This window comes from Hyperolius riggenbachi, chromosome 5 (assembly GCF_040937935.1).
Source record: "Hyperolius riggenbachi isolate aHypRig1 chromosome 5, aHypRig1.pri, whole genome shotgun sequence".
Lineage (NCBI taxonomy): Eukaryota > Metazoa > Chordata > Amphibia > Anura > Hyperoliidae > Hyperolius > Hyperolius riggenbachi.
Window position 1 is genome coordinate 265,383,941 of NC_090650.1, and position 26,051 is coordinate 265,409,991.

Below are 26,051 nucleotides of genomic sequence, written 5' to 3' on the forward strand. Positions count from 1 at the left end.
ATCATGCACAGAAATCAGATAGCAGTCACTCAGAGGGATAAGTGAAATAGTCAGCTAGCCAAGGTCATACACATAGGATCAGATACCAGGAAAGAGGCAGAATAATAGTCACAAACAAGCAATGGTCGGTCCAGATGGTAATCAAGGATAGTCAGGTATACAGGCAAGTGCCAGACAAGGCGTAAGCAAAGAGAGCAAAGGTAACCCCAGCAGCTAGCTCTAGCATCTTAATGCTATCACAGGCAAGTTGCAAGTGTGTCATCCAAGTTTAAATAATGGCAGCAGCCAATCAGAGAATCCCCCTGAACTGGTCAGCCAATTGAGTGCTCAGCCTGCCTCCAGGGATTGAATCAGCATGGACAATAATTTCCTGGTTTCAAGACGACTTTGGCTAGCTTATGCCGAGCATCCCTGTCACTTGGCACTGCCAGCAAAAGTCTGCCTGTGCGTGGAGAGCTGGGCATTCAAACAGGCCAGCTCTCTGAGACTGCCAGGACATCGCTGGAGCCAGGCCAACGTGGGATCATGACAGTACCTCCCAAGGCGTGACCTCTGAACACTCCAAACAAGGCTTATCAAGACGCTCAGAATTAAATTCTTAGACCAACTCATCAGCATGCACCTGATGAACCTAAAATCTCTCCTCTGGTCCCCTATTTGGCGTACAGGGGTGCAGCTAAGGTTTTGGTGGTCCCGAGCAGTCCATAACTTGAGGCCCCCATGCACGAAAGAAGCGGCGTGCTTCTAAAAACTGGATAGCCACGCCCCAAAATGGTGACAAATGGGCGTGGCCCAAACATGATGTGGGTGGAGCCAAATACTAGCAGTTTCTAGGCTAAATTGCACCCAGGGCGAGGGCTTAAAATGCGCCCCCAACGTGGAGATCGGTATAGGTGCCCGCAGTATAGGTAGCCAGCTATAGATCCCCCCTAGTATAGGTAGCCCATATAGTTGCCCCCAGTATAGGTTAGATAGGTAGGTGCCCCATATAGGTTAGATAGGTTGATACCCCCATATAGGTTAGTTAGGTAGGTGCCTCCAATATAGGTAGCCAGTATAGGTTAGATAGGTATATGCCCCCAGTATAGATTAGATTGGTATATGCCCCCAGTATAGGTTAGATAGGTATATGCCCCCAGTATAGGTTAGATACAGTAGGTATATGTTCCCAGTATAGGTTAGATAGGTATATGTCCCCCAGTATAAGTTAGATAGGTATATGTCCCCCAGTATAAGTTAGATAGGTATATGTCCCCCAGTATAGGTTAGATAGGTATATGCCCTCAGTATAGGTTAGATAGGTATATGCCCCCAGTATAGATTAGATTGGTATATGCCCCCAGTATAGATTAGATAGGTATATGTCCCCCAGTATAGGTTAGATAGGTATATGCCCCCAGTATAGATTAGATTGGTATATGCCCCCAGTATAGGTTAGATTGGTATATGCCCACAGTATAGGTTAGATAGGTATATGTCCCCCAGTATAGGTTAGATAGGTATATGCCCTCAGTATAGGTTAGATAGGTAGATGCCCATCCCCCCGATAGCCAGGAGGAGGGTGTGCACAACGGCGGGGAGAGAGAAGTTTCCACTTACCTGCCTTCATCCTGCATGCAGCTTCTATCTTCAGCCTCTCCCGGTGCGCGTTGCATCGGTAAGAGCTCCCCCTGTGATGACATGTGGTACGTCATCACAGGGGGCGCTGTTACCATAGCAACAGACGCCGGGACAGGAAGTAGATAGAAGCTGTCAGGATCGAGGAAGGTAAGTTGAAACTTCTCTCTCTCCGCCGCTCCGCCTGGTGCCCACACGCCCGCAGCCCGGTGCCCGCCTGCCGCCAGCAGCAGAGCGAGGCCCCCCGCAGTGTGAGGCCCCAAGCGGGGGCTTGGCTTGCTTGTATGCTTTCGGCGCCCCTGTTGGCGTACATATAGGTATGGTACAATGTAGAAAGGAGTTTAAGATCTGGCACTCATATGCTTCAACTGGGGATATGTTAAAGTCTTGTTTCGAAGGGTGCTTTGCCTCCCATAAAACTTGTAATCACCACACCTTTTAATTTTGTTTCAGACAAACTTCAATAGGGCATACAGGAAACGTTATGTACTGTGCAGCAAGTAGTTTTGTGCAGGGCACCAGGACATATACAGTACGTGTAAAAAGGAGTACTGTGCACCCGTAACATAAACAGTTCCCAAAAAGATTTATTCCGTTCCTTTAGACATACATAATCAGCCTTGACATACTTCAAAGAGAGGTGCCAAACCTGTGTGTGCCGACGTTGTGGTGGTGTGGAGGGGAGAGGTGACCAGGGGAAAATCCGGACGGCACTACAGCCGTTTCTCGCCGCTTGGGCGCTTGCTCACATGCGTGTCCGTATGGGGATGACGCCGGAGAGCTTCCTGTATAGGACCTACAGTCCCCGCCTCCGGCGCCACCCCATTGGTTTGGAGTTGTGACAGGGAAAGGTCGGGGGTGAGGGGGCGGGATTCCGTCGTTATGCGGAAAAGAAAGTGAATCAGTGTTGCACATCCAAATAGCGCTATGCAGTGCATCTAGAAGGGGCAGAACGCCCCAATCGTGACGTGAACAGTGTTTACATCTCCTATTGGATAAATTTACCATCATACACATCATCACAAACATAGTTGTACCATAACCTATTCAAATTGTCAAAAAATAAATAAAAATAAAAAAGGCATATCGCCGTGCTCTGTGCAAATAAGCATCTATATACACCATTAGCCTATGTGTATGTCATAAAGCTCACCTGTTTCATCCCTGCATTGTAAAAAATTATCACTTTATTTCATCCAATAAAACCCTTAAAGGGGACCCCCGAACCTGAAGAAAAAACCCTCATTAAAAACCTGGAAGAGCTGGGCGGGACTCTGGAGACCATATACTTTGTGGGTTATATTTAACCCCATCTCTAACGTACCCTTATGAACAAAGGAGGAGGAGGGGAAGAACAATCTCATAATTACATTTATGGGGATATTTCTAAAAGAGAAAAGGTGAACTCACGCACCCCATTATTGTGGGGACATCCTCTGTCCCTGCAAACTCTAGAAGTTAATCAGTAAAAAGGGGGGGAGAGAGGAGAGCGGGAGTGGAAAGAGAAGAAGAAGAAAGGAAGGGAGGGGCATTGTCCCCCGTCATTTCATGGGGCACCACCTTGCAAACCCATCCCACCTGTTGTGCATAGGGGGAGGACTTTATTAGTCCTTGGTATAAGGGGGTGCGTTGCGTACCCTACATCCTCTAGCTCACCCAGGAGTGGATAGGTTCACCCCCATAGTCGGATGCTCGCATGGTGCAGCCCACGGGACCCCAGTTGCAGGACATTACGTTAACAACTCTTTTCCTATTTTGTTGGGCCCTATTGGGTCCCTGCATGTCCACCTATTGGGGACCTTTTTGAGGTTATATTTTCATTATTGCCCGTTTTTGTACTGCCCGTGCGGACATCCGAACAAAACTTACTAGGCACCGTGCCCCTGCCCACACCTCGCGGAGGACTGTCCAGCCATCACCTCCAAGATGTTACCCCAAAAAAGGGGGAAAAGGAAGAACAGAAGAATAGAGTTTCCCGGGAGATTCGTACACCAAAAGGGGGGGGGGGGGGGGAGGAGAGTCAGGGTATTCCACCAAGAGAAAAAAAGAAAAAGAGAAAAAGGGGGGTACCAGGTGTATTAAGGTTCAAGAAAACACGCCAATTCCAATCTATCATTCAGGCCCAAAGGTCCCATAGCTTCTGAGCGCAGGATGACCCTTGACTCACGTCTGGTCAATTCGCGATCGCGGTCACCCCCTCGCCCTGACGGGGCGACATGTAGGAGGCCCGCAAATCTTAAACATCTTGCCCTCCCACCATGTGCCTCCCTTACATGCTCAATCAGTCTAGGGCTACCTTTGCCCGACTTGATTGAGCTGAAATGTTCCCCCACCCTCTCTTTAAGGGGGCGAGTAGTCTTCCCAACATAATAAAAAAGGCAGGGGCAAAATACCACGTAAGAAACAAACTTCGTCTGGCATGTAATAAAGGCTCTCACTTCCCACTGCAAACCCCCCAAACGGTAATTGGTACCTTCCCACATGTTGGCACAAAAATCGCAGTGACCACACTTGTGGTTACCTTTAGGGCGATTGCTCGATAACCAATTCCGAATGGGGGGTGAGCGATACTCGCTTCGAATTAGGGTGTCCCCTAAAGTGGGAGCCCTTCTAAATACAACCCTGGGAGGGCTTGGGAACACCTTCTGGAGGGTTGGATCTCTCACTACTACCCCCCAATTTTTCTTTATGATCTCAGTCAACTTAGCTGACATTGGGGTGAAGTCGAAGGTAAGGGTCAGATTGTTTTTCCCATTATCCCTTCGATCCTCTGAACCTCTCAGAAGTAGGGAGTTCCTATCCATCTTTCTCGCCCTATCCTGGGCTTGTTCCAGGCAACTCCTGTCATACCTTCTAGCCTCAAGTCTTGCGGTTAGTTCTCGTGCTTGTATCTCAAAGGTCTCCATGTTAGAGTTATTTCGTCTTAGACGGAGGTACTGGCCGTAAGGCAGGGAGGTTTTGACATGCTTAGGGTGGAAGCTATGTCTGTGTAGAAGGGAGTTCACAGCAGTATCCTTTCTGTACCCCTCACAGGCCAGCTTGGCCCCATCGGGCCTAATCCTCAGATCCAAGAAACTGATGGATTGCTCGCTTACCTCTGACGTAAAGCGCATATTCACCTGATTATCATCGAGGTAACTCATAAAGGCGCTGAAAACCTCCCGGCCCCCCTGCCACACGACCAGCACATCGTCCACATACCTGGCCCAAATTTTAATGTTCTTCCTGTACGGATTCCTGGGATTGTGGACATAGTCCTCCTCCCAGGCCCCCAAGAAAAGACCCGCATAGGTACATGCCACAGAGGTTCCCATGGCTGTTCCCGACCTCTGGTGGTACCATCTTCCATCGAACATGAAGGCATTGTGTGTCAAAATAAAATTTAGACAATCGCAGAGAAATTCCTTGTATCCCTCCTCCTTGTTAGTTCTGTCCAGGTACCTCCGGACTGCCCCCACGCCCTCCCCGTGGGGTATCCTGCTATAAAGACTTTCCACATCTATGGTGGCCATAATATAGTCATTTCTCCACTGGATTTTCTCGACCAACTTAATTGCGTCGAGCGTATCTGCCAGGTAAGACGGGACCCCCGACAGGAGAGGACGTAGCAGGTGGTCGAGGAACCGGGACAGACGTTCCGTCAGGGAGCCACACCCCGAGACAATCGGTCTCCCTGGGGGGCTCTCTGAGGACTTGTGCAATTTGGGAAGATGGTACCACACTGGATTTCGGGGAGACATGGGAAGCAAATCAACCGCTAGTCTCTGCGGCATGTACCCTTTTTCCACCCCCCGTCTCAATAGGGAGCGGAGGCTGGCCTGATACCTTGGGGTGGGATTTCCACCCAATCTCTGGTAGAACTCAGTATTGTTTAATTGCCTGTAGGCCTCATTGACATAAAACTCACTGGACATGATCACCACATTCCCCCCTTTGTCCGCCTGCTTGATCACCAGGTCGCGGCGTTGTCTTAGCCATCTAATGGCAGCCTTATCGGTTTTGTTTAAATTGTCAGGGGCCTGCTGGTAACACATGGCCTTCATTTCTGCCGCGACCTGGTGAAAAAACTGGTCAATTGGGGAGCCGGGGGGAATGGGCACTGACCGTGTGGACTTGCACGCTCGAAAGTTGGTGGGGTTACCCAAAGGTAGATTAGTCAGGGGTGCCTGCCCCTCCCCCACATCACAGGAACCCCCCTCCTCCCACAGCTCCTCTAGTATCCGGAGTGCCTCTATCTCGGCGGCGTCCCAAACCACCTCAGGACTAAACCCGAGGACAGATGAAGGACTTACCGCCGGAGTTGGGCCTCTATCATTCCGTCCTTGGAGCGCCCCCTCCTTATTTTGGTAAAGTTGGATAATCATCATCTTTCTAGTGGCCTTGTATAAATCAACAAAAAAATCCACATAATCGAAGTTCTGTACGGGTGAGAATCCCAAGCCCTTTTTTAAGAGGGCAACACAGCTTTCAGGAATGGTCTGGTTGGTCAAGTTGACCACCTGTAGTTCTCCCTCTGGGCACTGCTGGATTCCCAAATCTGGTGGAGTTCCTACTCCTTGGTCCTCCTCCGTTTGACATTGTTGTGACTGTAGTGGCTCCTGGAGGCCACAGGTGAATCCCAGGTTACGTTTCTCCCAGTGTCTGTGTCTTCCTCCTCTGCGGACTCCCCGCCTAAAGGGGTGGAGGCACATGGTTTCGGCTGGTTGGGTTTGGCTCTTGGATCTCGGCTGTGGTCCCCTTTCTTTTTCTTGTCCTTGGGGTACTTGGGTTTCGGTTTCCTCTCCAACTTTTTGTTACTACTGCCGTCTTCCTCGGAATCAGAACCGGAATCGGTAGTCCAATATCCTTTGCCCCTTCTCGGCTTAATCCCTCGCTGTGGTGTACCTCCTTGTCCCCAGTAGAAAATTCTTCCCTTCTTAAAGTCGTCTCGGTCTCGGTGAAACTTTTTAAGTTTCCTGGCTTTGAGCTCGTTTTGAATCGGCAAGATCTTTTTCTCGATTTTTGCGATGATGGCTGCAAAGTTCTCCCCCGAGGCCACTTCTTGTAGTTGTTCTCTGGTTTCCTGGAGTTCTCCGGAAACTTTATTGTGTTCCTCTATTGTGCGCTCTCTGACGATATCCTGCAAAGTTCTGCAGTAGTTTAAATGCGCCGTCTCCCACTTCTCCACAAACCTCTTGTCATCTCTATACTCTGACGGTTCTCTATAGGACCTGAAGCCCCTTGCGATATACCCCTCTTCCTTATATTTATTCAAAGTGGTCGCTGTCCAGAAAAGTTTGGTCTCCTTTTCACACAGCCCTCCCAGTCTCAACTCCAACACCCTGGTCACCACCTCCCTGTTAGCTGGGGCTGGACTCGCTCCACAGCTAAAGAAGGAACTGGCCCCTTCTCGACCTTCTGTGACACCCTGACTAATTAACGGGAAATCCAGAGAGGAATCCGTATCACTTTCCAATTCCGCAGGGTTGTCCTCCGATATCCCCCTTTCCGCATTCATGGATGCACCTGGTGCTCTAGATCCGGATACAATAAGGACTGGTACAATGTAGAAAGGAGTTTAAGATCTGGCACTCATATGCTTCAACTGGGGATATGTTAAAGTCTTGTTTCGAAGGGTGCTTTGCCTCCCATAAAACTTGTAATCACCACACCTTTTAATTTTGTTTCAGACAAACTTCAATAGGGCATACAGGAAACGTTATGTACTGTGCAGCAAGTAGTTTTGTGCAGGGCACCAGGACATATACAGTACGTGTAAAAAGGAGTACTGTGCACCCGTAACATAAACAGTTCCCAAAAAGATTTATTCCGTTCCTTTAGACATACATAATCAGCCTTGACATACTTCAAAGAGAGGTGCCAAACCTGTGTGTGCCGACGTTGTGGTGGTGTGGAGGGGAGAGGTGACCAGGGGAAAATCCGGACGGCACTACAGCCGTTTCTCGCCGCTTGGGCGCTTGCTCACATGCGTGTCCGTATGGGGATGACGCCGGAGAGCTTCCTGTATAGGACCTACAGTCCCCGCCTCCGGCGCCACCCCATTGGTTTGGAGTTGTGACAGGGAAAGGTCGGGGGTGAGGGGGCGGGATTCCGTCGTTATGCGGAAAAGAAAGTGAATCAGTGTTGCACATCCAAATAGCGCTATGCAGTGCATCTAGAAGGGGCAGAACGCCCCAATCGTGACGTGAACAGTGTTTACATCTCCTATTGGATAAATTTACCATCATACACATCATCACAAACATAGTTGTACCATAACCTATTCAAATTGTCAAAAAATAAATAAAAATAAAAAAGGCATATCGCCGTGCTCTGTGCAAATAAGCATCTATATACACCATTAGCCTATGTGTATGTCATAAAGCTCACCTGTTTCATCCCTGCATTGTAAAAAATTATCACTTTATTTCATCCAATAAAACCCTTAAAGGGGACCCCCGAACCTGAAGAAAAAACCCTCATTAAAAACCTGGAAGAGCTGGGCGGGACTCTGGAGACCATATACTTTGTGGGTTATATTTAACCCCATCTCTAACGTACCCTTATGAACAAAGGAGGAGACACTGGGAGAAACGTAACCTGGGATTCACCTGTGGCCTCCAGGAGCCACTACAGTCACAACAATGTCAAACGGAGGAGGACCAAGGAGTAGGAACTCCACCAGATTTGGGAATCCAGCAGTGCCCAGAGGGAGAACTACAGGTGGTCAACTTGACCAACCAGACCATTCCTGAAAGCTGTGTTGCCCTCTTAAAAAAGGGCTTGGGATTCTCACCCGTACAGAACTTCGATTATGTGGATTTTTTTGTTGATTTATACAAGGCCACTAGAAAGATGATGATTATCCAACTTTACCAAAATAAGGAGGGGGCGCTCCAAGGACGGAATGATAGAGGCCCAACTCCGGCGGTAAGTCCTTCATCTGTCCTCGGGTTTAGTCCTGAGGTGGTTTGGGACGCCGCCGAGATAGAGGCACTCCGGATACTAGAGGAGCTGTGGGAGAAGGGGGGTTCCTGTGATGTGGGGGAGGGGCAGGCACCCCTGACTAATCTACCTTTGGGTAACCCCACCAACTTTCGAGCGTGCAAGTCCACACGGTCAGTGCCCATTCCCCCCGGCTCCCCAATTGACCAGTTTTTTCACCAGGTCGCGGCAGAAATGAAGGCCATGTGTTACCAGCAGGCCCCTGACAATTTAAACAAAACCGATAAGGCTGCCATTAGATGGCTAAGACAACGCCGCGACCTGGTGATCAAGCAGGCGGACAAAGGGGGGAATGTGGTGATCATGTCCAGTGAGTTTTATGTCAATGAGGCCTACAGGCAATTAAACAATACTGAGTTCTACCAGAGATTGGGTGGAAATCCCACCCCAAGGTATCAGGCCAGCCTCCGCTCCCTATTGAGACGGGGGGTGGAAAAAGGGTACATGCCGCAGAGACTAGCGGTTGATTTGCTTCCCATGTCTCCCCGAAATCCAGTGTGGTACCATCTTCCCAAATTGCACAAGTCCTCAGAGAGCCCCCCAGGGAGACCGATTGTCTCGGGGTGTGGCTCCCTGACGGAACGTCTGTCCCGGTTCCTCGACCACCTGCTACGTCCTCTCCTGTCGGGGGTCCCGTCTTACCTGGCAGATACGCTCGACGCAATTAAGTTGGTCGAGAAAATCCAGTGGAGAAATGACTATATTATGGCCACCATAGATGTGGAAAGTCTTTATAGCAGGATACCCCACGGGGAGGGCGTGGGGGCAGTCCGGAGGTACCTGGACAGAACTAACAAGGAGGAGGGATACAAGGAATTTCTCTGCGATTGTCTAAATTTTATTTTGACACACAATGCCTTCATGTTCGATGGAAGATGGTACCACCAGAGGTCGGGAACAGCCATGGGAACCTCTGTGGCATGTACCTATGCGGGTCTTTTCTTGGGGGCCTGGGAGGAGGACTATGTCCACAATCCCAGGAATCCGTACAGGAAGAACATTAAAATTTGGGCCAGGTATGTGGACGATGTGCTGGTCGTGTGGCAGGGGGGCCGGGAGGTTTTCAGCGCCTTTATGAGTTACCTCGATGATAATCAGGTGAATATGCGCTTTACGTCAGAGGTAAGCGAGCAATCCATCAGTTTCTTGGATCTGAGGATTAGGCCCGATGGGGCCAAGCTGGCCTGTGAGGGGTACAGAAAGGATACTGCTGTGAACTCCCTTCTACACAGACATAGCTTCCACCCTAAGCATGTCAAAACCTCCCTGCCTTACGGCCAGTACCTCCGTCTAAGACGAAATAACTCTAACATGGAGACCTTTGAGATACAAGCACGAGAACTAACCGCAAGACTTGAGGCTAGAAGGTATGACAGGAGTTGCCTGGAACAAGCCCAGGATAGGGCGAGAAAGATGGATAGGAACTCCCTACTTCTGAGAGGTTCAGAGGATCGAAGGGATAATGGGAAAAACAATCTGACCCTTACCTTCGACTTCACCCCAATGTCAGCTAAGTTGACTGAGATCATAAAGAAAAATTGGGGGGTAGTAGTGAGAGATCCAACCCTCCAGAAGGTGTTCCCAAGCCCTCCCAGGGTTGTATTTAGAAGGGCTCCCACTTTAGGGGACACCCTAATTCGAAGCGAGTATCGCTCACCCCCCATTCGGAATTGGTTATCGAGCAATCGCCCTAAAGGTAACCACAAGTGTGGTCACTGCGATTTTTGTGCCAACATGTGGGAAGGTACCAATTACCGTTTGGGGGGTTTGCAGTGGGAAGTGAGAGCCTTTATTACATGCCAGACGAAGTTTGTTTCTTACGTGGTATTTTGCCCCTGCCTTTTTTATTATGTTGGGAAGACTACTCGCCCCCTTAAAGAGAGGGTGGGGGAACATTTCAGCTCAATCAAGTCGGGCAAAGGTAGCCCTAGACTGATTGAGCATGTAAGGGAGGCACATGGTGGGAGGGCAAGATGTTTAAGATTTGCGGGCCTCCTACATGTCGCCCCGTCAGGGCGAGGGGGTGACCGCGATCGCGAATTGACCAGACGTGAGTCAAGGGTCATCCTGCGCTCAGAAGCTATGGGACCTTTGGGCCTGAATGATAGATTGGAATTGGCGTGTTTTCTTGAACCTTAATACACCTGGTACCCCCCTTTTTCTCTTTTTCTTTTTTTCTCTTGGTGGAATACCCTGACTCTCCTCCCCCCCCCCCCCCCCTTTTGGTGTACGAATCTCCCGGGAAACTCTATTCTTCTGTTCTTCCTTTTCCCCCTTTTTTGGGGTAACATCTTGGAGGTGATGGCTGGACAGTCCTCCGCGAGGTGTGGGCAGGGGCACGGTGCCTAGTAAGTTTTGTTCGGATGTCCGCACGGGCAGTACAAAAACGGGCAATAATGAAAATATAACCTCAAAAAGGTCCCCAATAGGTGGACATGCAGGGACCCAATAGGGCCCAACAAAATAGGAAAAGAGTTGTTAACGTAATGTCCTGCAACTGGGGTCCCGTGGGCTGCACCATGCGAGCATCCGACTATGGGGGTGAACCTATCCACTCCTGGGTGAGCTAGAGGATGTAGGGTACGCAACGCACCCCCTTATACCAAGGACTAATAAAGTCCTCCCCCTATGCACAACAGGTGGGATGGGTTTGCAAGGTGGTGCCCCATGAAATGACGGGGGACAATGCCCCTCCCTTCCTTTCTTCTTCTTCTCTTTCCACTCCCGCTCTCCTCTCTCCCCCCCTTTTTACTGATTAACTTCTAGAGTTTGCAGGGACAGAGGATGTCCCCACAATAATGGGGTGCGTGAGTTCACCTTTTCTCTTTTAGAAATATCCCCATAAATGTAATTATGAGATTGTTCTTCCCCTCCTCCTCCTTTGTTCATAAGGGTACGTTAGAGATGGGGTTAAATATAACCCACAAAGTATATGGTCTCCAGAGTCCCGCCCAGCTCTTCTAGGTTTTTAATGAGGGTTTTTTCTTCAGGTTCGGGGGTCCCCTTTAAGGGTTTTATTGGATGAAATAAAGTGATAATTTTTTACAATGCAGGGATGAAACAGGTGAGCTTTATGACATACACATAGGCTAATGGTGTATATAGATGCTTATTTGCACAGAGCACGGCGATATGCCTTTTTTATTTTTATTTATTTTTTGACAATTTGAATAGGTTATGGTACAACTATGTTTGTGATGATGTGTATGATGGTAAATTTATCCAATAGGAGATGTAAACACTGTTCACGTCACGATTGGGGCGTTCTGCCCCTTCTAGATGCACTGCATAGCGCTATTTGGATGTGCAACACTGATTCACTTTCTTTTCCGCATAACGACGGAATCCCGCCCCCTCACCCCCGACCTTTCCCTGTCACAACTCCAAACCAATGGGGTGGCGCCGGAGGCGGGGACTGTAGGTCCTATACAGGAAGCTCTCCGGCGTCATCCCCATACGGACACGCATGTGAGCAAGCGCCCAAGCGGCGAGAAACGGCTGTAGTGCCGTCCGGATTTTCCCCTGGTCACCTCTCCCCTCCACACCACCACAACGTCGGCACACACAGGTTTGGCACCTCTCTTTGAAGTATGTCAAGGCTGATTATGTATGTCTAAAGGAACGGAATAAATCTTTTTGGGAACTGTTTATGTTACGGGTGCACAGTACTCCTTTTTACACGTACTGTACATATAGGTATGCCACTGGTGAGTTTGGGGGCAGGGTAAGCTGAATGACGGCTCACCCTGCTAACACTCAAATTCCCAGTGCCATTAAATACTATTCCCCCACTGAGTATTAGCAACTTGGAGGTAGAAGTAATTCTGGATCCGGCAAGAATTACCCTACTAAACCACCTGCTTGGCCCTTTCTCACACAAGACACTACTAAAATGTTTGTACATGTCCTAACTGTTTTATGTTTTGGCTATTGCAACATCCTACTCTGCAGCCTACCAAACAAAAGACTAGCATCTCTCCAATCCCTACTGAACTCAGCTGCCCAGGGGCATAACTAAAGCTTGGAAGGTTCCACAGCAAAACTGAGTTGACCAGGCCCCCTGCAAAACCCTGCCTCATCCTTCCCCACATACCCCCCCCCCCCCCTTCCCGATCCAAATTGTGTCTGGGCCCCACTGCACTAGCATATACTCATTTCCGATCGATTGCAACAATCAGTTTGGATAATTATTCATTCTGAAAATTGGATTGTTATTGGCCACCTTATGGCATCTCCACAGATCTTTAATCAACTCTAGAAGGGATAAAAAAAAATTATATGTGAACCAGCAATCCTGGACTGGAAGTGTGTGAGTTAGAGGTTGTTGTTGTTGTTGTTTTTTGTTAACATAGGTTATACTTTTGATGGAGGTACTTGAGCTTGTCACATTTAATTCATTTTGAGTTTAAAAAATTGATAACACATATTGGGGTTGATTCACTATAACAAATAGCGTGCCTTATCAGAGTTAACACACCTTGTCAGAGTTAACACGCCTTATCACAGTAGCAAAGCAAGCGCCATAAATACTTATGCTAAGTATTCTTGAATGCTGCGTAATATGTTGGTTCTTTATAAATACAATAAATAAATTAAATAAATAAAAAAAATAAATTTGTAGAAATCATTTACAGACAATTGCAATAAACTGCAGTTTCCTGTACTCTGTTAAGACGCCGTTGAGATGTTACTCAAATTATAGGGTGCTTGGTATATGCCAGCTTTCATATAGGACTACATGTTGTCATAATGCAGGGAAACAGTGTTGTATATTACTTGTATATTACTTGGGCAGCTCATCCAATATTCCAGTGATCTCTATACTTTCCATTGTTAAAAATACATTAACTTACACCCATAAGGTCACCTATCATTTTACTACTGGCCCTACTTGTCCATATCACAGATTGTGGCCTCTAGTGTCCCCTGCAGCCTAGTTACCATGGCAGCAGGGTAAACAGAGCTTACACAGCACCTCCATTGATTAAAATATTATATTTAGTATGAATGCATTCTTAAAGTAGACTGCCTGAATGTATTATGGATATAGGTCAGATTAACACCAGGTGGATTTAGATACAAACCACCAGTTATAAATAGAGATGGCCTGAACCTCCGATTTAAAAGTTCGGTTTGCGCGAACATCCATGAACCGCAATAGACTTCAATGGGGAGGCGAACTTTGAAAACTAGAAACACTTATCAGGGCCGGGCCGAGGCATAGGCTGGAGAGGCTCCAGCCTCAGGGCGCAGTGTATGAGGGGGCGCACAATTCATTCAGCTGTCATTCCTAATTGTGTATGAAGCAGAAAGAAATAAGAAAAGGGGATACATGGCAGTGACTGCAGGCCAGATAACTAGATATTAAGGTGTTGGGGAGGTTGTGAGCCCTGTGGCCCTCTTAGTCTAACAGCAATCAGTGTGTGATGGCTGGGGTGGCAGGGATGGAGGGGCGCACTTTGGTGTCTCAGCCTTGGGTGCTGGAGGACCTTGTCCCGGCTCTGACACTTATGCTGGCCACAAAAGTGATGAAAAACATGTTTCAAGAGGTCTAACATCTGAGTTTTTGCATGGAGGAGTGGGATAGACGCCAAAAGTCCCGGGGAAAATCTGGATTTGACGCAAAGCAGCGTTTTAAGTGCAGAAATCACATTGAATGCTAAATTGCAAATATCTTGCATGTGTATACATCAATCAGGGAGTGTAATTAGAGTACTGCTTCACACTGACACACCAAGCTCACTGTTGCTGGAATGTACAGTAAGTATACTTGAATTCTAGTCTCAGGTACTAAAGTCTAGTAAAGACTTGAGATACAGGGTCTCTTTAAGCAGAGTTTCTCGGAGAGAAATGATGCAGTCATGTACCAGGAACATGTTCCTTGTGGAAGGCCACAGGTCTAACTGCCCCCGGCAGTTAGACGACGGACACGGTAAACAAAGCCGATATTTACAAAACATTGCATTCTTTGTAACTAGGTTATAAGGCAATGGAATATTAATTAATGAGGTGGGTCACATGCCCATGCCCACCAATTGTAGGCTTGGGGGTATGGCTCAGATGATGTCAGAATTTAACTATTTCATGTTCATATAAAATAGGAAGCCCAGATGGAAAAGATTACTGTACTCTACTTTCCAGCTATCCGGCTCTCTCTCCGCTTCCTAGTTAGAATACTAGCTTCATGTATGTATGCTGTAAATATATGTGATGTACATAGGACCAGGGGTCGAGTCCTGCGTGAAGGCGGGTGGACGATGTCCACCTACTTTTTTTGGAGAGTGGACGTCGTCTACCCTAGCATATATGGAGGGGAGCAGCGCAGTGGAGAGGAGCATTGTGCAGAGCAGTGGGGAAGGGTGGACATCTCCCCCCCCTTCCCTCACATTGGGGCTCCCCTTCCTGGCTCTCCCCTCCAGAACATTTGCGGCTGTGGCTGGCAGCAGGCATCAGTGGGCGGGACTTTCTTCCTCCTGTTCCGGCGAGTTGAAGCTGTGCGTGCCGCTGCTCTAGTCTTCACTAGACCAGACTAGCCCACGCTATGCTTAACCACGCCCAGAGTTCACTCACTTCTTTTTCCAGGACTAGACCCCTGTGTAGGACATAGGAACGACTATTTATACTCTGAAGAAATTAACCTGTAACACAAGATGCTTAATAAACCCCTTTGAAAGGTGAAGAAGACTGTCTCCGCTCTATCTCCTGCATGCTGTCGCTGTGAGTTGCAGCTCTGATGAGTTGCTGGTGCCGGAGCAAAAGGTGTGTGGTGCTGTTGCCAATAGCAACCAACATATAAATTCTTACAACTGTGTAATGCACCACAAACAGCTGTTTGTGTTGTGACGGCCGTGTTGGACTGGTGCGCACCATGGTGAGATTGCTCTTCCTCAGTGATATCAGGTAATGTCTGACTGCCTTATCAACTTTCAATGGTTTTTTCTCTACCATTTTTAAAGCTTACATCTATTTTTTTTACATTTTCTGCAGGCTGTTCAGTACCTGTAACGAGAATCTGTTATGGAGGGCAAGTCTACCATTGTGAGTGACCACGGGTAATGGCCGGGGAATCAGGCAGTGATGGGTATTACAATGTGCACCTGTCACACACACACAGGTACAGTGACACTGTGACACTGCGTGCACTCACGTAGGTAGGTGGGTGCACTGTGAACAACAGGTAGGTATATGCAGTAAAGGGTATTATAATGTGCACCTGTCACACACACACAGGTACCGGACAGGCACAGTGACACTGCTTGCGCTCACGTAGGTAGGTGGATGCACTGTGAACAACAGGTAGGTATATGCAGTGATAGGTATTACAATGTGCACCTGTCACACACAGACAGGTAGTGGACAGGCACAGTGACACTGCATGTGCTCACATAGGTAAGTGGGTGCACTGAAGTGAACAACAGGTAGTAGGTTTATGCAGTGATGGGTATTACAATGTGCACCTGTCACACACAGACAAGTACCAGAAAGGCACAGTGACACTGCGTGCGCTCACGTAGGTAGGTGGGTGCACTGAAGTGAACAAAAGGTAGTAGGTATATGCAGTGATGGGTATTACAATGTGCACCAGTCACACACAGACAGGTACCAGACAGGCACAGTGACACTGCGTGCGCTCACGTAGTTAGGTGGGTGCACTGAAGTGAACAACAGGTAGTAGGTATATGCAGTGATGGGTATTACAATGTGCACCTGTCACACACAGACAGTTACCGGACAGGCACAGTGACACTGCGTGCGCTCACGTTGGTTGGTGGGCGCACTGAAGTGAACAACAGGTAGGTAGGTAAGGTATATGCAGTGATGGGTATTATAATGTGCACCTGGCACAGCAATAATTATACCACCAAGGGGCCAAAGGCCAGCTGCGACTGACTGACAGTGACAGGGCTGTATATAATGCAAGTGGGACACACACACACACACACACACACACACACACACACACACAAAAAATAGATCACAAGAACAAGATTAGCTCTCCAAAGAGCTGTTGAGGGGTGCTTTTTTAGCAATAACAATTAGCAAGGAGCAAGCTAAGAAGCCTACAAGAGCCTAACTAAGCTTTCCCTATAGGTCTCTGCACAGCAGCTCCCCCTTCTCTAATTACTGCAGGCACACGAGTAAGTGAAAAGCCTGACGCTGCCTGCCTTTTATAAGGGGGAGGAGTGGCTCCAGGAGGGAGTGTAGACTGTGATGTAGAGGGTCAAAGCCGACCCTCATGATGCACTATGGGAGCGAACCGAACTTCCAGAAAAGTACGTGGTTCTCCGCGAACCATTAAAGTTCGCTGGGAACCGTTCGCTGGCGAACCGTTTGGGCCATCTCTAATTATAAATAGCTCCTATAAACATGTAATTTCAGGCCACTCACTTGGCATATTGGACAGGTCCCATTTTAAACTTTAACTCAATCTGACTCCGTCACTAACAATAATATCACTATTTGAGCTGTTTCACTGAATAAAGGTACTTTATGATGCAGTGAAAAACTGGCTTTTTGTATACTGATGGAAGTAAACATAACGCCCCAAACAACAACGGGGTTCTCTAAAACTCATGCACCAATGTCCCAGGTGTAAAAACTCACAAGACAAGGAGTTGTATTTGTAGTAAATAGCATGATCCACTTGGGCTTGTGGCTCCAGTAACTGTTCAGCAACTGTTACTCATGAGGTATCTTATCTCAGAAAACATAGATGGGGTACCCCATTACCCAGTGATAAGCAACAATGGTAGGAAGCTTGGAAAGCTCCTTTGAATGCAATAAAATATCAAATCCCTCACTGTTGTGCAACCACCTCTTATTTTGCCACGTTGACCTGACCAAACTGTGTCGAGATGACAAGACCAAATTTGGCTAAGGTAACCCCCAGGACTGCATAAAGAGACCACAGAATAATAATAATGCCCAGATAGCTCATGGTGACCCGCAAACAATTGTTCACAATCCCATAGAGCCAATTCATGCCATGCTCTGATGAGGACCCTAAAGTCAGAAAAAGCTGTGTAAATGTTGAATTGGCGTGGTTCTTTAAAATGTATAAGCTATAGGCGCACTATACATCAGCAGTTCTGGATGTGTGCCCGCCCTTTAGGGTCACATGGGAATAGCATGCATTATGGGAGACTTTACTTGCTCACTTAAAGGGATACTGTAGGAGGGTCGGGGGGAAAATGAGTTGAACTTACCCGGGGCTTCTAATGGTCCCCCGCAGGCATCCTGTGCCCGCGTAGCCGCTCACCGATGCTCGGCCCCGCCTCCAGTTCACTTCTGTAATTTCTGACTTTAAGGTCTGAAAACCCCTGCGCCTGCGTTGCCGTGTCCTCGCTTCCACTGATGTCACCAGGAGTGTACTGCACAGACACAGATCATACTGGGCTTGTGCTATACACTCCTGGTGACATCAGCGGGAGCGAGGACACGGCAACGCAGGCGCAGGGGTTTTCTGACTTTAAAGTCAGAAATTACAGAAGTGAACCGGAGGCGGGGCCGGAGCATCGGTGAGCGGCTACGCGGGCACAGGATGCCTGCGGGGGACCATTAGAAGCCCCGGGTAAGTTCAACTCATTTTCCCCCGACCACCCTACAGTATCCCTTTAAAGCTGAATTGTATTAAATATGGGCCAATAGTATATAGGACAGCCCTAATATTGTCATGCACTGTGTTGCACAATTAGCACAAACTGCATTGCATAGGTAATGCGAGTGTTCTATGGTAACAATACTTGCTCTTAACGTGAGTTACCATTGCAACACTCATGTAACACATGTACCACAGGTCACGCTAATTACTCTTCTGTCTCTAGTACTAGTAATATTACTGGTGTTTCACGCATCAGGCCCTTAGTATATTCTCTGCAATTCACTAACTATTGCTTTCAAGAAAAGAAAAGACGATGATTCACATTTACATTTTTAATTTCTTCTTGGACTATAATTTTATCACTTAAACCTTAAAGTTCCTCAGAGGATAAACTGTGCAGATCAACGCCATCAAAAAAGGAAGACCCTTCTATCGGGTCTTTAACCACTTGATGACCCAGCCTTTACCCCCTGCTAAAGGACCAGCGCTGTTTTTTCAGATCTGTGCTGGGTGGGCTCTACAGCCCCCAGCACAGATCAAATGACAGGCAGAGCGACCAGATCGCCCCCTTTTTTCCCCACTAGGGGGATGATGTGCTGGGGGGTCTGATCGCTCCTGAATGCTGTGGGTGGCGGGGGGGCACCTCAAAGCCCCCTCCACCGCAGGATTCCCCCTCTCCCTCTCCTCCCTCCCTTCCCCGGAGATCCGAGGCTGCACAGGAACGGATCTGTCCTGTGCAGCCTCTAACAGGCTACCCGCTGTCATGTGACAGCGATCCCCGGCCGCTGATTGGCCAGGGATCGCTGATCTACTACAACGCTGCTACTGTAGCAGCGTTGTAAAAATGTAAACAAAGCGGATTATTTCCGCTTGTGTTTACATTTAGCCTGAGAGCTGCGATCGGCAGCTCGCAGGCTATTCACGGAGCCCCCCGCCGTGAAATGACAGGAAACCGCCGCTCGCGCGAGCGGCTGTTTCCTGATTAATTAGCCTGCAGCCGGCGACGCAGATCTGCGTCGCTGGTCCTGCAGCTACCACTTTGCTGACACGCGTTATGAGTGCGCGGTCGGCAAGTGGTTAAAATAAGCTAAATATAATTTAGTAATTGAGTAATATTAAAAAAAAATATGGTTAAAGGGGAACTTGAAAATGAACTCACTGCCAGTGTGAAGCTCATGTCAAGTTTTCTGTGTTGTTCTCTAGAAAATGTGTAGACCATTTTTTTGTCTAGCTGCCCCAGGTTTATACTATGTTTTGTTAGTTAGAGGTTCAGTTTCTTCCGTGGTGAACCCTTAACTACTTGAAGACCGGCTCACGCCAAGGGGCGTGACCGTGGCAGCAGCCCCAGGACCACCTAACGCCAATTGGTGTCAAGTCCTGGGGCTGCAGTTTCACAGGGAACGGCCATGCGCATGCGCGATCGTTCCCTGCCACTTCACGGAAGTTCCGTGATTAACTACTTTACCCCCAGCGGTACGGATTTCTCCGTTCCTTTTTCCACCCTGTTACCACCAAGGGACGGAGAAATCCGTACCTGACGCTGCTCCCAATGCTGTCCGCGCTCCCACTCACCCGTCTGCGCGCCCCCGTGCTCGTGCACTCTGACGCCCGCTCGCCCGGAGATATATGCGATAAAGGAGATAAAAAACCTTTCCCGTTCGTTGATCTCTGCCCCCCGCAATGATCAGCTGCTTCTACGAGAAGCAGCGATCATTGTGAGAAAAAAGAAGTGTCCCAGCCTTCTAATTCTTCCTGCAAGCGTACTTTCTTTACGCTTGCAGGTCGCATAAACAAAAACTCACTGTGGCAATCTTGTGGCCAAATAGTAAAACTACACCCTAAAGCATTTTTCATATACAAATACATTACTTTTACACTAAAAATTAACTAATTACTTCCTACACTCCCCAATTTTTTCTTTTTTGTAATTAAAAAAAAAATTACAATTAAAAAAAATACATAAATTGTTACCTTAGGGACTGAACTTTTTAAATATTTATGTCAAGAGGGTATAACACTGTTACTTTATGGGCTTGTAATTAGGGATGGACGCAAAACTAAAAAAAATGCACCTTTATTTCTAAATAAAATATTGTTGCCAAACATTGTGATAGGGACATAATTTAAATGGTTTTATAACCGGGATAAAAGGGCAAATACATTTCATGGGTTTTAATTACAGTAGCATGCATTATTTAAAAACTATAAAGGCCGAAAACTGAAAAATAATACATTTTTCCCACATTTTTTCCTATTTTCCCATTAAAACACATTTAGAATAAAATAATTGGTGGCGAAAAGAACAAGATATGGTTCATTTCATTGTGATAAGTAATGATAAGGTTATAGACGAATGAATGGAAGGAGAGCTGAAAGGTGAAAATTGCTCTGGTGCTAAAGGGGTAAAACGCCTCAGTTGTAAAGTGGTTAACCTGTTTGTAAACAAAAGGGGAAAGAAATCCCCTTTGTTTACAACTGTACAGTGCTGCGGTCCCCGGCAGCGCTGTACGAGATCGGTCGGGGAGCGCCGTCCTCTCATAGGCTGATGCCTATGAGAGGCGGAACAGGACAGATCGCTGTCCTGTTCCAATTCTGATGACGGAGGGGAAGAGGGAAGGGAAGGGAGGAGGGAGGGAGGGAGGGAGAGAGAGCCTCATAGAGGCTGGGAAAAAAAAAACGTCCGAAGCGATCCCCTCCTTCGGCATGTCCCCTTAGGGACAAAAATAGGAGCTGAGTCCGATCGCTGGGCTCCATAGCTGGGCTGTGCAGGAGACTGAAAAACCTGCACAGCCCAGTACTGCAAAAAATGGCCTGGTCTTTAGGGGGGGGGTTAGCACTGTGGTCATCAAGTGGTTAAAGGGGTGGAAGATTCTAGTACTGAACAATCTGCGCGCAAACTGTTTTTGGAAGCTAACGTCCTCCATTCACTGCATCTGTTTTGGATGCAAGTTGTGTAATCTTCACTTGTATTGGGCTCTGCACATCTATGCATCTGGTCAATTTGGGTGCAGCCTGCATTTGGAAGCGCTGACATTTCCTCCTGTTGTACAGAATTGGCAATTCACACAACAGGCATTGGTAAAGGTACATACACACGCATGATCAAAGTTGTCTGAGGAGGCCGATAACAACCGCCTCAGCTGATAATTATGTGTGTGTACAGTGGCCCCTGACCACCGCTCCGCAAGAAATCCACCCGGTGAATTAACTTGGCCGAGCGATGGCCAACACCACTGTGCATGCTGTTCACCTGCCAACTGCGTGACATCATGTACGTGCTGCTCCATCATCCCTCCGTCTCCCGCATAGCAACAGAGTACGTTTTCAGCTGTACAGCTGTTTAGCCCAGCGATGTCACCCAAGGGATTGGGCTTCAATCCCCTATGGGCCACATCATTCAAAGGTGTGTACGAACCTTAGCAGGGACAAAGGTGTCCATGATGACTATTATTATGGAGCTCTGATAATATGAAGCTGGCTGCTTTTTCAGTGTTGGTGAAGAAGGACAAGGCAATTTGGAGTATGCAAATTATTTGTTGGGCTCATAGGTCTTGATAGGGGATAACTGGTTAGAGTGCACTGGCGCACCGAAGGGGTTATTCTGGGTGTCTGGAACACCCCCCCCCGCGACCAGAAGGATATGTGTGCGGCGCTGCGGGGGGCCTCGGGTCGGTTGCTGCTGGTGGCGGGCATAAGGCAGAGAGAGAAGACACTTACGGTGCCTGGATCCTGAGCAGCTTCCATGTACTTCCTGTCCCGGCGTCTGTCGCTATGGTAACAGCGCCCCCTGTGATGACGTACCGCATGTCATCACAGGGGGAGCTTTTACCGATGCGACGCGCGCCGGGACAAGCAGAAGATAGAAGCTGCGTGCAGGATGAAGGCAGGTTAGTGGCAACTCCTCTCTCCCCGCTCCCCCCCCCCCCCGCCTACCTATCTAACCTATACTGGGGCATAGACCTATCTAACCTATACAGGGGAATATACCTATCTAACCTATACTGGGGCATATACCTATCTAATCTGTACTGGGGGGCATATACCTATCTAATCTATACTGGGGGGCATATACCTATCTAATCTATACTGGGGGGCATATACCTATCTAATCTATACTGGGGGACATATACCTATCTAACCTATACTGAGGGGCATATACCTATCTAATCTATACTGGGCAGTGGCGGCTCCAGCTTCAGATTTTTTGGGGGGGGGGCTCAAAGGGGGCATGAGCACGAAAAATTGGGCATGGTCATGATGTCATGTGGGCGGGGCTAACTGTAATGTAGTTGTACCAGCTAACGTAGTTACATGGAAAAAAAATGAAGTAAACGCACATAATGACAGGTAGCCTTTCACCAGTAAATGCACATAAGAATCAGCTTTTCAGCAGTTAATGCACGTAATGACAGACAGCGTTTCCCCATTAAATGCACATAAGAGACAGCTTTTCACCAGTTAATGCACATAATGACAGACTGCGTTTCTGCAGTAAATGCACATAAGAGCCTGCTTTTCACCAGTTAATACATGTAATGACAGACAGTTTCCCCATTAAATGCACATAAGAGCCTGCTTTTCACCAGTTAATGCATGTAATGACAGACAGTTTACCCATTAAATGCACATAAGAGACAGCTTTTCACCAGTTAATTCACATAATGATAGACTGCGTTTCCGCAGTAAATGCACATAAGGGACAGCTTTTCACCAGTTAATGCACATAATGACAGACTGCGTTTCCGCAGTAAATGCACATAAGGGACAACTTTTCACCAGTTCATGCACATAATGACAGACAGCATTTCCCCAGTAAATGCACATAAGAGACAGCTTTTCACCAGTTAATGCACATAATGACAGACAGCCTTTCACCAGTTAATGCCCATAAGAGACAGCTTTTCACCAATAAATGCACATAAGAGACTGCTTTTCACCAGCTAACGCACGTAATGACAGACAGCCTTTCACCAGTAAATGCACATAAGAGACAGCTTTTCACAAGTAAATGCACGTAATGACAGACAGCTTTTCACCAGTAAATGCACGTAATGACAGGCAGCTTTTCACCAGTAAATGCATGTAATAACAGACAGCGTTTCCCCATTAAATACACATAAGAGACAGCTTTTCACCAGTAAATGCACGTAATGACAGACAGCGTTTCTGCAGTAAATGCACATAAGAGACAGCTTTTCGCCAGTTAATGTACATAATGACAGACAGAGTTTCCCCATTAAATGCACATAAGAGACAGCTTTTCACCATTTAATGCACATAATGACAGACAGCGTTTCCCCAGTAAATGCATGTAATGAGAGACAGCGTTTCACCAGTTAATGCACATAATGACAGACAGCCAGTGTCCCCAGTATTTGTAGCCAGGCGTATAGCTGTCCCCAGTATATGTAGTCAGGCTAGTGATGGTGGGCTGGGGGCCCGAGGGCACCTCATGCCTGGCTGGTGGTGGGCTGGAGGCCTGAGACCTGGCTGGTGGTGGTGGGCTGGGGGCCCCAGGCCAGCTAAGGCCTGGCTGGTGGTGGTAGGCTGGGGGCCCCAGGGCAGCTAAGGCCTGGCTGGTGGTGGGAGGCTGGGGGCCCAAGGGGAGCTAAGGCCTGGCTGGTGGTGGGTGTGCTGGGGCTAGGCTCAGGAGGGCAGCTCAGGCCTGGCTGGTGTGGTGGTAGGCTTGGGGGCCCCAGGGCAGCTAAGGTCTGGCTGGTGGTGGTAGGCTGGGGGCCCCAGGGCAGCTAAGGCCTGGCTGGTGGTAGGTGTGCTGGGGCTAGGCTCAGGAGGGCAGCTCAGGCCTGGCTGGTGTGGTGGTAGGCTTGGGGGCCCCAGGGCAGCTAAGGTGTGGCTGGTGCAGTGGTAGGCTGGGGGGCCCGAGGGCAGCTAAGGCCTGGCTGTTGCGGTGGTAGGCTGGGGGGCCCCAGGGCAGCTAAGGTGTGGCTGGTGCAGTGGTAGGCTGGGGGGCCCGAGGGCAGCTAAGGCCTGGCTGTTGCAGTGGTAGGCTGGGGGGCCCCAGGGCAGCTAAGGCCTGGCTGGTGGTGGTAGGCTGGGGGCCCCAGGGCAGCTAAGGCCTGGCTGGTGGTGGTAGGCTGGGGGGGCCCCAGGGCAGCTAAGGCCTGGCTGGTGGTGGTAGGCTGGGGGCCCCAGGGCAGCTAAGGCCTGGCTGGTGGTGGGAGGCTGGGGGCCCCAGGCAGGGCCGGCCCGTCACTTTTTGCTGCCGTCCATGGGGGGCGGCCGCCGAGCCGGAGGGGTAGCGGGCAGGTCGGGGGTATTGTGCCTAGCGGTGGGGAGGGGGGTCGGACCCCCCCTCCCTCGCCTGGGTCCCCCGATCTGCGCTCCCCTCCAGCCTGTAATTAGTAAGCTGCTGCCAGATCGTAAGAGGCACGGGCGGGGAGGACTCACCTTTTCCGCGTTCCATCGTGCGCTCCATTGACGTCACTTCCTGCATCGCCGTCCACTTACAATACAGTGGGCGGCGATGCAGGAAGTGACGTCAGTGGAGCGCTCGCTGGAACGCGGAAAAGGTGAGTCCTCCCCGCCCGTGCCTCTTACGATCTGGCAGCAGCTTACTAATTACAGGCTGGAGGGGAGCGCAGATCGGGGGACCCAGGCGAGGGAGGGGGGGTCCGACCCCCCTCCCCACCGCTAGGCACAATACCCCCGACCTGCCCGCTACCCCTCCGGCTCGGCGGCCGGCCCCCCCGGGCGGGTGCTGCCCTTTGAAGTTTGCCGCCTGAGGCAAATGTTTCACCCCGCCTCATGAGCGGGCCGGCCCTGGCCCCAGGGCAGCTAAGGCCTGGCTGGTGGTGGGTGGCTGGGGGCCCCAAGGCAGCTAAGGCCTGGCTGGTGGTGGGAGGCTGGGGGCCCAAGGGCAGCTAAGGGCTGGCTGGTGGTGGGAAGCTGGGGGCCCCAGGGCAGCTAAGGCCTGGCTGGTGGTGGGAGGCTGGGGGCCCCAGGGCAGCTAAGGCCTGGCTGGTGGTGGGTGGCTGGGGGCCCCAGGGCAGCTAAGGCCTGGCTGGTGGTGGGTGGGCTGGGGCTGGGCTCAGGAGGGCAGCTCAGGCCTGGGTGGCTGCCTGCAGTGCCTGGTGCAAAAAAACAATTTGGCAGTTGGCTGGCTGGAGTAGTGAACAGGACAGGACACCCACCTTGAGCTAGTTGTTGTTGAAGTTCTGAGTCCTGCTGGGCCAGCCTGGCTGCTGTGCTCTGGGCTGGGCTGACTGTGTAGCTGACTGGCGCCTCGGCTCCAGACTCCAGTCCTGTGTGCACTGACCCACCGTCCGTGGGTGCCTGCCTGGGGGGGTCACACTCACTGCCACTGAGTGTGACCAAGTGCTGGCCTGGCTTTGCGTGTGTGCCGCGGGCCGCAGCGCGGAGAGTCCTCTGGAGAGGAGACTGTATGTGACGCAGTCACTCCTGTCGGCGGCAAACTAACTGCGGGGGAGAAGAGGAGAAGGCGGAGAGCGCGCTGCACGTCACGTGATGCCGGCCCGCCGGACGGCGTTACGTGACATACGTGCACTTTTATATTGCAGCACCCGGGCAGGGGTGGGGCGGCGGTGACACAGTCAGTCAGCGCCAGCCCAAGCCCTCCTCCCAGTCCCAGACTCCAAGTCTCGTCCTTGTGCAGGCAGGAAGTAAGGTCGGGTCGGACTCGAAACGGAAGTTCTCGGTGGCCGCGGCGGGGGGGGGGGCTTTATGGGGGGCTAATGAGTCGCCAGCTGGGGCTGAAGCCTGGGTAAGCCCCAGCGTGGCGCCGCCACTGATACTGGGGGACATATACCTAGCTAATCTATACTGGGGGGCATATACCTAGCTAATCTACACTGGGGGACATATACCTATC